A 14,067-nucleotide genomic window follows, 5' to 3' on the forward strand; every position below is an offset into this window, starting at 1 on the left:
TAACGACATCGTACTGCTTCATTCTGATCTCGAGGCTTGAAGAGGTCGTCCTGATGTACTGATGGGTTCTGGATCAGTCTGTGAGAGCGCCCACAGTGCTGCAGGAGCAGGAAGACGAACGGACCAATCGCTCCAAACGTGTTGACTTCATCATTTAAAAACTATGAAGGACTGGAAACCTGTCGATTGACTGACAGCATACGAAGTGAACGGACTGTCTGTCAGCATCAGCCGGCTGTGGTCCTGTCTGTCTGTCGGGTTATAAAAAGCCGTGTACGGTGTGCAGCGCCGGCCAGCCGAGATCAATAAGCTGCCACTGACCTTCATTGAACAGACGCACAGAGAGGAAGAGGAGGATAACCACGACGAGTCACGTGACAGGAGGAGTTTTATAAACACTGAGGCTTCCTGTTTGATGATAGAGCTGATATCATGGCTGTGTGTTGTCCTGCACACACACACACACACACACACACACACACACACACACAGTAACTCATCTCACGGAGGCCCAGGTGCCGTCTTCTCTGAATTCAGAAGCACTTTTACAGTTCAGCTTCAATTCAACTCTTAATGGGATGATCCATTATGTGCGAGTTCTCCTTCGATTCTGTCTCCGGCGTTCAGAGAGTTTCAGCGCCGCATTACTCAGAGATCACTTAGCAGACGCTCGAGTGAGGGAGGCAACCTCGGTTTACTTGGAGCGGAGAGGAAAATGATGAAAGGCTCAAACCTCGCCGCTGTTTGTTCAAACTAAATATCTCCAGGCGGGCAGAGATTCAGCTTCATCCACCACGGAGACAGAATCTGCATGAAATGTGGAGAACATGGAACTTCCCACCTGCTGATGAATTACCTCGGTGGGAGGATGAGAACATCTGAATGAAAAATGTGAGTCGGGGGACGGACGCTGCAAAATGAGTCAGTTTAAGTTATGCCCTGTGTGAACACCACAGAAGAAGAGAGAGCCGCTCACGGAGCGAGGTCACAAAGTGCTTTACACATCCAAACATTTGATTTTCTATGTTTCCTGTGACAACAAGTTCATTTCATTTGTTTTTTCTCTAGTTAATTGTCTCATTGTGTCGAAATACTAAATGTTGTTATCCCGAGATATCGAGATCTTTTTCAAGAAAACTTTATTTTCTCAAGATAACGACATAATCAGCACGAGATCCTGTACGTTTATATATAGTCCTGTATGTTAAAGGTGCAGTGTGTAGGATTTAGTGCCACCTCTCCCACGCCTCACCTTCTCTCCTCTGGCAGTGAAAGTCACATAAAAAGCAAAAGTCCATCTCGAGGTCAGAGTTTGGTTTGTCTGCTCTGGGCTACTGTACAAACATTGGCGGTTCAACAAGAGGACTCGCTCTCATTTTCAGATTCTACACTGATGAAAACATACTAATGAATATTTCCAATAGATACTCCTAAATCGTACATGCTGCACCTTTAAATAGTTGCAGGATGTTACAAATGCAGTGATGTAATAAACTGGACGATCCCTTTCTTTCCATCATGGGGTTATCTCGGGAAAACGAAGCTCCGCTATCTTCAGATTCTCGAGAAAACAGAGGAAATAAAATGTGCACGACTATCTTCAGATTCTCGAGAAAACAGAGGAAATAAAATGTGCACGACCACAATCAAACAATAAAACATGAAAACACTCGACAGCAGGCGAAACGAGGAGGGAATCTGCTAACAAGTCCAAACGTCACGAGACTTTCTCAACCGTAAGAACGATCCAGAGACACGAGATGTGCGATTAAAAAAAAATAATAAAAAATCTGAATCATTTCAGCTCGATAAATAATAAATGTCTCATTGTAAATTAAATCTTAACTCTGAAGCCACAGAACATTTTATCTGCCCCGACTACAAGGAAGTGCAGGCCAGAAATACAACCACAGACAGCCGGGCACCGCTACAGTTACACACACACACACACACACACACACACACACACACACACACAGCATGAACAGTCCACCTCCTTTTGTGGTTTAGAATAATCAGAATACGTTCAACTGTGCATGTGTGTGTGTGTGTGTGTGTGTGTGTGTGGTCAGTGCTGAACAGCCAGGAACAAAATGACCAGAAGGAAAGCAGATCCATAACCGTCATGACCTGTGTGTGTGTGTGTGTGTGTGTGTGTGTGTGTGAGAGAGAGCATCACTTCTCTTTTCATCTCCACACAGACGGGTACTGACCTTGTCTTGATATTAGATAAGCACTTTGTGTGTGTGTGTGTGTGTGACGGCTTCCTAACCATGTACAAGTACATACACAGACTGTGTGTGTGTGTGTGTGTGTGTGTGTGTGAGTTCTACTGCTGCCGATATGAATCAGACGTGCGGCCGAGGCTGAAACCGAGGAGACAGAAAAAGAAAAAGAAAAGTCGTCGGCTTCGATCTCTGAAACGTTTCCACACAATCCAAACGAAGCTCGTTATCTGACGGTCGACTGTCCGTGTGCATTTAACCGCTCGTCCCTGTCGGGGTCGTGGTGGAGCTGCAGCTGACATTGGGTGAGAGGCGGGTGACGCCCTGGACAAGTCGCCACTTCATCACAGGTCTGACATTCACACCTACAGAGTCACCAGTTAACCTCTGAACCTGCGAGTCCTTGGACTAGAATCAGGACCAGGAACCTTCTTTCTGTGCGGCGACAGTGACGGCTGCACCACCTTTAAGCCAGACTGACGGTCTACACGTTTCTATCGAAATGTGTCGCGAACTTTAACCAAATTTAGAGTAATTCTGCAAAAGCAAAAGCAAAATGAATCGTTGTTTCCATCCGCGACCGTTATGTGACTATTAGGAGCCGTGAGAGCCATAAGGAAACAGCTGCACGTCACATGACATCGACGTTTGCTACGTCAGAAAAAAAGTGTTTCTATCCCCGGTTTTTAATGCTATACTTTAAAATCCATTCTCTTAGATTATCCAATACTCTAGATATTATTATATATATTATATATATATATATATAATAATATTAAATATATATATATATATATATATATATATATTATATTCTGAGTGAAGCTAAGATTCAAACTTTCTTTCCGTCTTCCTCCTTCACCACTAAAACAAAGAAAGTGGCTGCTGGACGTCCGACTTCACTGATCTGTTTAAAAACGACCATTTAAAAAATAATTAGTGCACATGAGATGATACACTGAGATCCACATGATCGCCAATAAAAAAGTCCCAGAGCCGAGGACACGCAGTTATAAATACATCTCTCTGTCCTTCACTTCCTCTTTCTGCTTATTAGTGTGAAACCAAATCAAAATCTTATTTTACAGGTCAGAGAGTGCATCAGGAGGCTGCAGCTCTCTGCAGCTCAACATCTATTCTGCCGTGTGCAGCGTTCCACCGAGATCATGTTCTATCCCCGCGCTGTACCTGACAGCTTCGCCCGGCCGTCAGAGGGCTGATGCACCTCGATGAAAGGCACAGACTGAGTCTGTTTTACCTGTTTGCTATGCTGTCTGTCGTTTGGATACTCAAAACAGCAAAACAAAACATAAAGTTATATCTGAGAAGGGACTGCGAACGCGTGCGGACCTGAAATATCAATGTCTGAAATACATCTGAGAGCTCGGTTATTCATCTCGTAGCCCGTGGCTCCACGTGCATCTGAAAGAGAGGGTGTCTCTTTAGCATGCATGTGGATATACAAGCCTGCTGGCCTCTGTGTGTGTGTGTGTGTGTGTGTGTGTGTGAGTGTGAGTGTGAGTGTGTGTGTGTGTGGCTGCAGGCTATAAACATGCCATCTCTCCACAGAGCTCATTTGAAGAGCTCCGGGCTGCTCTCTGAACTCTGGGTTTAAAGATCTGGTGGTGTAACGCCTCCGTCGACCAGCAGCACTAAGACACACACACACACACACACACACACACACACACACACACTCTCAGAACCCATCGCCTCTGTGGTCAACAGCCAACGTTTTAAGATTGTGGACTTCCTCTTCCATGTGCAGCCCCAAATCTCTCTGAGTTTCAGGTCCAGGTGACATCTCAGCTCATCTACATAAACCTGCATCTTTATAGAATCCAGAGAAATATTCAAATGGACACAGCCAGTGAAGAAAAGTGCAACAGAAACGGATTCTGAGGGCGCGATCGCCGCAGTAACTCCAGCCAAATGTTGCCGCTCTGTTTATGAGAATGTGCCAAAACTGAATGAACGTGGAGCGAAGCCAACAGAAGACAAAGCCGACACACAATGCTGGGTGTTTTTTTTGTTGTTGGGAAATGTGTGTGTCTAACACTGAATTCATCACCGCTGGCTGCTAAAGCCGACGGCGTGTTACATTTATCCATTTAACAGTCAGAGAATGCAAATCGTTTATCGTCGTTTATCAAGAATACCAAATGTCTGCTTGTCTTCTCTGTGTTTGGTGTCAGTGTGAACTGAATATCTTTGACGTCTGAGCTGCCGATTTGACAAGGAACACACAATTTTCCCTCTTTTCACTATTTTCTGACACCAGATCGACTAAACAATTCAGTGCCAGACAAGAATTTGAGGAACAATGCTCGCGTTTAGCCGGAGCCTCGACTCTCTGGCTGCTTAACTGCCTGTTTATCCGTCTGCTTGACAGAATGACACATGCTGAAGTGTTAAAAAATAACGGAGAGTGACGATTAACACGGAGCTGGAAACACGCGGACGCACAAACCGCGGCTGTGGAAGAAGCGCAATCATCGGCGAACACGGACGGAGGCAGCTGATTGGTGTGTGTGTTTGAAAAGAGGTCAGCCTCCCGATGACCTTCATCACCCATCTGTTAAATCCACCAGCAACCTGGTAAGTGCCTGTGTGTGTGTGTGTGTGTGTGTGTCTGTCTACCTGGATCAGATATTCTGAATTATCACCATGGAAACTGAACTTTCACAGACCAGACAATATACAGTAATACATTTAATCCATACAGTGGCTGAGGTCATATCATTGTGTAACTTGAGCTTTTCAGTGTTGTCGAGAGCTGCAGGGAATAAAAACTGACTGTTCCATGAACCAAGTCCAAACGGAAACAAAACTCTTCTTCACTCGTCCAGTCGGGTAAACAGGAAGCCTTTCATTGACAAACAGGTTTTTGGATCGGTGCTAGAAAACCCACCAGGACGTCACCCGTCCGTTTGAAGAGCCAGAAGAGACCATATGGACGAGAGCGTGGAGCTGGTGGGTGATCCGCCGAGAGCTGGGCTACATTCAGTTCGACTCTCATTCTGCCTGGCCTCAAACGTTCTCACTGAGGAGAGAAACGGTCGATGCAGGACCAGAACCCGGACTCAGATTTGTTCAGAACTGCCTACTTGTTATTTGTTCAGAACTGTTTGATCTGAGTTACCGAGCAGCCACGCCCTGAAGCACACCCTGTGCTTTATTGTCTATTTTACTCCAATGATTTACTAAACAAACATCATGCTGTGTGGAGGAAGACTTGAAACTGGAGACTGAAACCATAAACTCATGAGAAAACTGTTTACCGAAGTCATAAAACCAGTTGGGAATTCTGCTGATTTCACCATAAGACTAAATACAGCTAGACATTGCTTTACAGCCGATGGAGCTGCCCCTGCTGGCAATTACAAAGAATGTAAATAGGTAACAAACACAGGGTCGTGTCGAGATGGTATCCTACATTTTCAAAACTCCTGTGAGAGTTGTGCAGGTTGTTTGGTTTCTTCACTTCACCCAGAAGTCTGGCCACTTATAATGTACTGTACTTCCTGCCAATCACCTGAAACCCACAAAGAGGAAAGAATCCTACAAAAACATGTTGTTAAAAATGATTAATTAATGCTACTCTGAGCCATATTTTTATTAAACAAACATCAAATGACTCCTTATGATGTAACAAGGCTGCAGAAACTACCACAGCGTGTAATAATGAGACGTTTAACATGCGTTCACAGCTATAACCTGCATCAGTAACTTGTTGGGGAACCTGAGCTCCACTGCATTCCTTCAAACACTGAGCAGTCTCTGCTAATCATTGACTCACAAAGTGGGACAAGGGAGTGGGAGCTGTTGTAAAGTGTTAAATCAACACTGAGACTCCAAATATAACAAGGTTTCCACGCCGAGTTTCTTCATGAAAAGGCGGGCGTGGAGTGCAGAAAAGAACTAAACAAACAGACACGTTTGGGTTTGACTGTTCTTTCTACATTCCCCATCAGACACTGAGTGGGTCAGCCACAAACTCCACCGCTCCGTCATCATTGGATCAGCCGCTCGTCCATTTGGTCAATCAGAAAATAAGTCAGTCAGCCGGTCAGTCGGTCCTTCCTCAACAGCCATCAGGGGCATGGATACCGGAGATTAGTGGAGTGTCCAACACTCTGAGCCCCACTTAATCCAGTCAGTCACAAATCTGCCCCAAGCATGACGATTAACCCCTTTCCCCTGCAGGCGGGACGCAATCCTGTGGAAACAGCATGGATTAGTCCAGGCAAAGGTCACTGCTGGACCAGGCTGGTTTCACCCTGCAAACACATACGTAACACTGCCGAGCTGCAGCCGCTCGCCGCAACCTGAAATACACGAGCACTGAGGCAGAGCGCCGCCGGATAAACTGAGAACTTGTTGTCTGAACCAAACACTGAAAATTATTTGGAAGTCTATCAATAAAAAGCCAACTTTTTGTATCACAAACCTTTTGGGCCATTCGGGCGTGTATGGATTTTGTCACCGTCTCAGACTTCCCGTTCCTCCAAACAATTTGTTGCTCTTCTAAAACAATAAATTTATTTACAGAGACCCAACAATCCCAACCAGGGGCGAGCACAGTGGCATTCGCTGGCAAGGAAGCTTCGCCTTCCTACAGAATGGACCTTTGCGTGCCTCAACAAGTACTTCAGCTTCATTGTTTTAATTGAAAACCTTCTGCCAGGAAACATCCTGATAAATATTTGACTCGTCTCTCTCTCTCTCGCCGGAGCATTAACCACTAATTTTCCCTGTGCATCGTTTCTTTTCCAGGCGGCTACCTGCTCTGACTTCTGGCAATAATCAGCACACTGGTTCAGCAGATTGAGTTGTCCATCTCCTCTACAGCCAGACTCCCTCATGAGCACGGCCAGCTATCAGTTTATACTATTAGAATTCAGAGATGAGAAACTGGCCTGGAGGAAGAGGAGGGGGCTGAGGGCTTCGGGGAGCCGTGGAGGAGTGCAGTTCAGCTGCAGCTGCATTATAGAGCTGATCTCTGCAGGGACTCTCTGGTTCCAGTGCTTGAGCACTGAGCACACTCAGTAGCATGGCCGCCAGGCAGCGGTAGTCTGCCACAGACGGCCGAGGTAATTACATAGAAACGTTTCCTGTGTAATCCACTAAAGAAAGACTTACACAATGCCTTATGATTGACACTTCTATCCCGAGGGCCTGTAATATGACGACTTCAGTTTGGATTATCTGTGGGAGGTGAGCGGTAACAGTTTTAAAAGCCCTGAAAACATTTTACTCTCAATCAGCTCCTGACTGTGGATGACGGCGTCCCAGGTGAACGCACCATTTTCTGCCAAAGTTAGAAGAGCTCTGGTTATCGGTTGGAGCCGGCAGACGTCACAAATGTCCCTGCACCAGTCAAGATTTGAAACATTTGACAGTTATCGGGTTCCTTGTTCGTGTTTCTGGGACATTTTCATCAAAATTTGATCAAACCACACTCACAGTTTTTCGATGGCTTAAAGTAAAATTGTAGGTAGTGCACCTGAACAACAAATAAGTTTCTACACAAACCAAACAAATGCAGTATCCGTGGTTTCTTTTAAATGTATTGTAATATATTCAGTGAATTCTATCTTTACGTAAATATTTTGAGTAGGTGGTGTCAATTCTTCAGGAACAAAAACGGACACGAGGATGCAACGAGGTGACATAATTACGAGAGCGCCAGTTGAACCTCAACTGATAAAAAACTGATGTGAGGAGGGTTACAACTATTTCGAAAAAGAAAAATACATCTCAAAACAAGCGTAACTGGGACGTTTATTTAAAACTCTTTCATTCCAAACTACTGCTGTCATCACGAGACCGTCTGAAGAAATAAAACAAATTCATGTTCGATGAAAAGAAGAAGTAGAAAAGTATTCTTTGCATTTTCTAAATGTTCTTCAAACGGCTGCTGAATGCTTTAATCCCCTGAGACTTGCTGCATAAAGATTTTAACCCTGTGAACGCTGTGAACAAAACCCCACCTCTTTCAGCTTCACCACCCACGTCTGCCTGGAGGTTCGGGGGTTTTGTTGCCGTTCTCTTGAAGAAATATGATGAAAACTAGAGAAGAAGAATGGAACACAAAGAGTGGAGGAGGTGAAATGAAGAAACCACGAGAAGATTTGAAACTGTTTGTTTGTTTAACTGAAGAGAAAACTGAAAATAAATATATGAACTCCTTTTCATGGAGTCTCTGAACCTGAATGAGGCTGATGTAGCATTTCAGTGACGGTGCAGTCATCCATCCACTCCTAACAGTGTGCCGTGGTCCTGCCTGCTGCATGAATGTGTTTACATTCACAAGTGTTTAGCTCGACCTCTCCTTGTTTTATGGTTCCAGTAGAAAGGCCAGAGAACTGCACACAGCCTCGAGCAATGCTAATCAAACACTGAGTTTGCACACAACGGGCTGAGCTCATCAAGCACTGAGCACGAGTGAACCGCCCGCCAGCCAGAGGCAGACCGACACTGAGAGCCTTTCACGGCGGAGAGCACCTTTGACACCGACTGCAGAACACAAAGCGCCGCGTAAAGGCCGCCAAACAAGCTGATATGCAATGCTTTCATACAGAGACAGTCTCTTTAACAGTATGCAGCATTTAGATCATGTGATCCAGTCTGCCGTCATGTTACTCCATATCAGAGCTGCAACTAACCTTTATTGTCATTAACAATTTATCTTAAATTATTACTTATTTGGTCTCAAAGCCCAAAGTGACGTTCCTCAAATGTCTTATTCATCCAAAGATATTCACTTCACTGTCGTAGAAGACTAAAGAAATCAAAAAATACTCATATTTGAGAACTAATCATTCCAGCAAAGGGCCAAAACTAATTTAGATTCACAGTAAGTTTGGTCTGGCAGCAGTGTAGCCATCAGCTTGTAACAGTGGAAGTCATGCGTCAGCAGCTGAACAGACACTACATGTTGCACGGTGTGTTTGCTGTGGACCAGAAGACCAAATAATATCTAAGACACAACCTGAACTAAGTCTGACTCGAATCATCGGCGTCAGCTCCAACGCAGGCTCCACTGTGCTGGTCAACAGAAAGGACTCAGCATTTTTTAGCAGGTTGTGGATTTTTGTAGTAATGGTAATGATAAAATACCATCATCATCATCATCTGTAGGGATTCTTCATGATCAGAGGACCATAAAATAAAACGTTTATTGGCCTGATGTTTGAGATTGTTTCCCAACAAAAGACAAACGAGAGGAGGAATATATTCAGACTGACGTGTACAGTCGATGACCTCCCTGTCCTGTCAGACAGAAGCGTTTAGTCCTATAGGATGATCATCATCATGCACTAACGTCATCACATTAGTCATGAAATGTCCCTCGAACAATTTCACAGGGGAAAAGTCTTCTACGTGGAACGATGCTGACCGGCGGAGTGATTCTGTTCGTGACCCATCACGACTTCATTTCTCTTCGCAGTGCATGGGGAACATGTGACAGGGTTTAAGACGGATGTCATACAAATGTTGTGCAGTCAAAGTACAAAGATACACGACAGCGGCGCTCGCTGCAGCCTTCACCTCGCTGCATTTATTTCACAAAGGCTGCTGCTGAAGACTTCGCTGCAGGAGGAGTCGGCCGCAGATTGAAGAGCTTTTCAGACCGGAGCTGAATCAAGTGCAAGAGAGACAGCATGAAAGGCGGCTGGGGAGAAAACACCTATAGATCCACTTTGAGAGAAAATACACACGTCTGATGGGAAAAAGATGTATGAACACACACGGCTACAAAAGTAATAGAAAAAGAACTCAGTCGTGGGAGAAAATGAAACCGGCTCGGAACAAAGAAAAATGTGAAGGTTCATCCGGAAAGAGGTTCAGAGGAGCGATGACTCCGAAACACACAGCAGCAACATACTTCAGTAAGATTTACATTTTTAAGCCAGGCTGTGAAATCATGGTGTTTGGAGCATTTAAAGGGATAATTATATATTTGAAGAGGAGTGGTATGAGGCACACAGGTGTACTCTACATTCAGAATAACTATCTTTCAGTTAGCGCTCTCTCCAAAGCCGCCAGCGATGGACCAGCAACACCCGTGTCCAGAACATTAAATGAGTCTGACGGCTTTGAAGGGAGCATGTAACTGCCTCGGTCTGACAGCGAGGGAAAAAATATCAAATATATAACATTTAAACTCTGATTAATAAGTACGTTCAATTCAAACAGAACAGGAAAATGTTTTCAAGCAGACTCAACTTCATCAGACCAAAATACAGAAATATTTATTTCAATATTTAAATCATTATTTCAGTCTTTTGTCAAGTAAAATCATAAAACACGTTGCAGCTTCTCCAGTGTGTGCTGCTGATTTTTGACAATTTCCAGGAACTTGTGATTAATATTTTTCACAGGTTTGAACATTTTACAGGCTAAATGATGAAAAATAATATAAGTGATGAAACACGTAATATATATTTATTTATTAGTAGCTGGACAGAAATAATTGGCAACTTTTCTGCGTAACATTTGTTTGTTTCAGTCTCTCCATGTTGAGGATTTGCTGCTTGTCTCGTTTTTTTACTCTGAATGTAAACTGAATATTTTGTGGTCTTGGGAAAGACGTGATGGTCAGAGATGATGATGCTGCCTAATAATAGAAATAATTAGATGGTGTCATATTGGGCGTGTGACCCTCACAAACCGACAAACTCACAAAGAAAACAGGCAGTGATGTCGACTGAAAAGCAAAAGGCACAACACAAAAATCTACAAAGAGCACTCCCAAGACGCATCAGACACTCGAGCCTCCAGAAATAGAGGGACCTAACCCATCAGGAGGAAGAGGATGAAGGGGGAAAAGGGGATTAGATGGCAGGCTCTCCTTCCTCCGCCGTCCTCCTGCCGAGCACATGGTCAGGTCAGGGGGAAACCAGCCGGAGTTATTTTGGAGCAGAGCAGAGCGGAGAGGAGCTAAGCGGGCCCTCACAGGAGGATTTATCCTGGAAGAGGCTCTTCTCGTCATCACTGTCCCCTGGCAGAAGGACGAGGGTGGGGAGGGGCGCTACAGGAAATCTGTGAAGACCTTAACCCCTCACACGCCACACAGTAACAGCAAACGCCTGCAAAATCAGTGTGAGGCTGATGAAGGCGTACACAGCAGGGCTGCATGCAGCTAACGGTTAATCCTTGATTATCGGACTGATCCTGAACGGTTTGCCTGCTAAGAAACTGAAAATGTTCTGCAGCTCTAATATAAAAACTGAACACCGAGCTGAAAGCCGACCCGATACGATGAACCTTTTCACCTCTGACCTTGAGATGAACGAGCGGCAGCTGAACGCTTCGACCTCTGCACACGACAAGAGCGAAGTGGACGCCTGAACCGGATCTGAATCTGAGTGTCCGTCCGTTACTTCACGCTCTGCTGTGACCGAGCAGATATTAAACTGATTCATAACGTCACCAGATAAGTCTCCTGATGAGTTTTTAAAAAACAACCAACTTTGGCCGAACTGTTTTTCCAGGAGACGTTGCCATGGAGACAGGCGCTGTGTACAGCACACTTGATGCTGTAAAGCAGATTTCCGTCCTTCAGCCGCGGGCCCTCACAGGTCTGAAAGCCTCTGACCCTGAACTCCTATCAGCTCCCGAGCTGCCATTCAGAAACCAGAACCGACCTCGCAGAGATTCTCTCTTTGTTGGACTTCATGTCATTACCTGTGTGACGATATGAAAGACGAGCCTGCACGTCTGCCAGGACGAGTCCCACGCTTTGCTTTCATGAAAACAATATATGGACATGAATGCACGTCAGAGTCCAGCAGCATGTTATGATCTCAACACTCCGTCACCTCGACTGTTTGGTGTGACGTGGTCATGAAACATTGAAATCTGTCTGTTTCTGTTCAGTTTAACTTTATTTCTAAAGTCATGGCACTTTCCATGTAGAGCAGCAGTAATTACAGTTATTTACAGAGACCCAACAATTCACACCATGAGCGAGCGCTCAGTGATGGTGGTCAGGAAAAACTTCCTTGAAGAGGCAGAAGCCCCGAGCAGAACCGAGCTCATCTTCTCATCGAGATGCTCCGATAAAATCAAACACGTTTCATGTTATCGGAGATTTGCTCATGACGTCCAATCACGTGAACAGTGTCAACGACCAATTGGAGCGCTCTGTCCAGCACCGCATCGACCACATGGAGGTGCAAGAACGTCTCGGTTCTGTTGGACTTCATGAGTAATGGGTGGAGTTCGAGCTCTCGAAATGTTTCTGCTTCATTGTTCAACAGCTTTTCTTGTAAATTTCGGGCAGGTGCATGATGGGAAATGAAGTCAAAATGAATCTAGTTGTAGTCTTTAAAGACAGTTTGCAAAATCTTGAAAACTCTTTGACAAACTGTGTTTGGACGCGAGAGGCTGTCACACTCTGGTCTTCTGCACTCGGCATCACGTTCACTCTTCTCGCTGTTTCCTTTGAGCTGATTGGACGAGGACTGAGTCGGGTTCTTGCTCTACAAACAACTTTTTAATTTCATAATTCTCTCTTTATGGGGACGGGTTTGTCGGGTCAACACAAACAATAACAATGTTTGGGTCATTGTTCCTGACTGGGCTGGCCCGTCCACCACCAGCCACGTCACAGAGCTCCATTCAGACCAGAGGTCACATGTTTCAATGCTTGGCACGCGCCAACCGATTGTTCCCCGCCATGTGTGAGGGTGCCTGGTCATTCCGCATCACACACACACACACACACACACATAGATAGACATAAACACACGCGCACGCTCACAACCCAACGTGCGTGGCCGTGCGCGCACTCACGCACACCAGCATAACAATGTGCGCCTGTGAGGGGCACGCCGGCCTAACCGCACCGCACCGCGCCGCACCGTGCGGGCGCAGCAGGAACACCCTCATGAATGACAATGATTGTCAGAGTTGTCGCAGGACGGAGCCACACAATGCACATCTGAGGAGCTGCAGGAGGGGTGGGCACAGAGCCCGCAGCGCCCCGCAAAACCAACAGCAAACAGCCCGCAACGAGAGGAGAGGAGGGGAGGAGAGAGGAGGAGACGGCGACGCAACTTACTGACGCGCCCCGCTCGGAAACTAAACGCAAAGTGCGTCCATCACGCAGAAAAGCTGCGTGTTTATCTCCCCGTGATTGAGTTCGCATCGATAAGTGATCAGAGCGGCTGTCAATGGAGAGATGTGACCGCAGAGGAGGAGGAGGAGGAGGAGGAGGAGGAGAGGTCTGCAGGCTGCCTCCTCTGTCACTCCGACAGCGTGCACACACACACACACACACACACACACACACAGAGGAGGAGGAGGAGGTGCGTGAAGCGGCTCCTTACCTTTCACTTCTGCGGGGTTACAAACGTGGAAGTCTCCGCACCCTGCGTGATGTTGTTGTCGCTGTTTGCGTCAATAGTTCATTCATCCGCCTCCCGGTCTGCGCTCACTCTTTATTTCAAATGGACAATATGAGCGGCCGTGCGCAGGGAGGGAGGGAGGAGAGAGAGGGAGGGAGGAGAGAGAGGGAGAGGAGGGAGGAGAGAGAGAGGGAGGGAGAAGCAGGACCTCAAGACTCTCTGTGGCAACCAGGGGGGCGGGGCCAGGATGCTTACGTCACAGAGAGAGAGAGAGAGAGACAGAGAGACAGAGAGAGACAGAGAGAGACAGAGAGAGGTGGACTGTTCTACACACCCAGTTTCCTCTGGATGAGGAGCACTGAGCTCAGCCTGAAGTTCCTGAAGGAGGAGTGTCAGTCCATTAATCCATCAGCTGTCAACTGTTACATCAACCACAAACTATTTTCATAATCGAGTCACCGCTTTGAGTCAAAATTCTGATTTCA

General features: G+C 45.9%; 1 protein-coding gene across 6 annotated transcripts in view; it reads right to left on the reverse strand.

Annotated features, from left to right (window-relative positions):
• The window catches only part of LOC104939137 (nucleolar protein 4-like), a 146,623-nt gene that overhangs the window by 66,664 nt on the left and 65,892 nt on the right, over positions 1 to 14,067 (reverse strand). Inside the window, exon 1 of one of the 6 annotated variants that reach the window (XM_027288309.1) lies at positions 13,565 to 13,689. The exons of the other annotated variants lie outside the window; for them this stretch is intronic. The gene's annotated coding sequence lies outside the window, so the exon portion shown is untranslated. Of the gene's footprint in view, positions 1 to 13,564; positions 13,690 to 14,067 lie in introns of those variants that run through there. 6 annotated transcript variants of the gene reach the window in all.

The sequence above is a fragment of the Larimichthys crocea genome, chromosome XV (assembly GCF_000972845.2).
Source record: "Larimichthys crocea isolate SSNF chromosome XV, L_crocea_2.0, whole genome shotgun sequence".
Taxonomy (NCBI): domain Eukaryota; kingdom Metazoa; phylum Chordata; class Actinopteri; family Sciaenidae; genus Larimichthys; species Larimichthys crocea.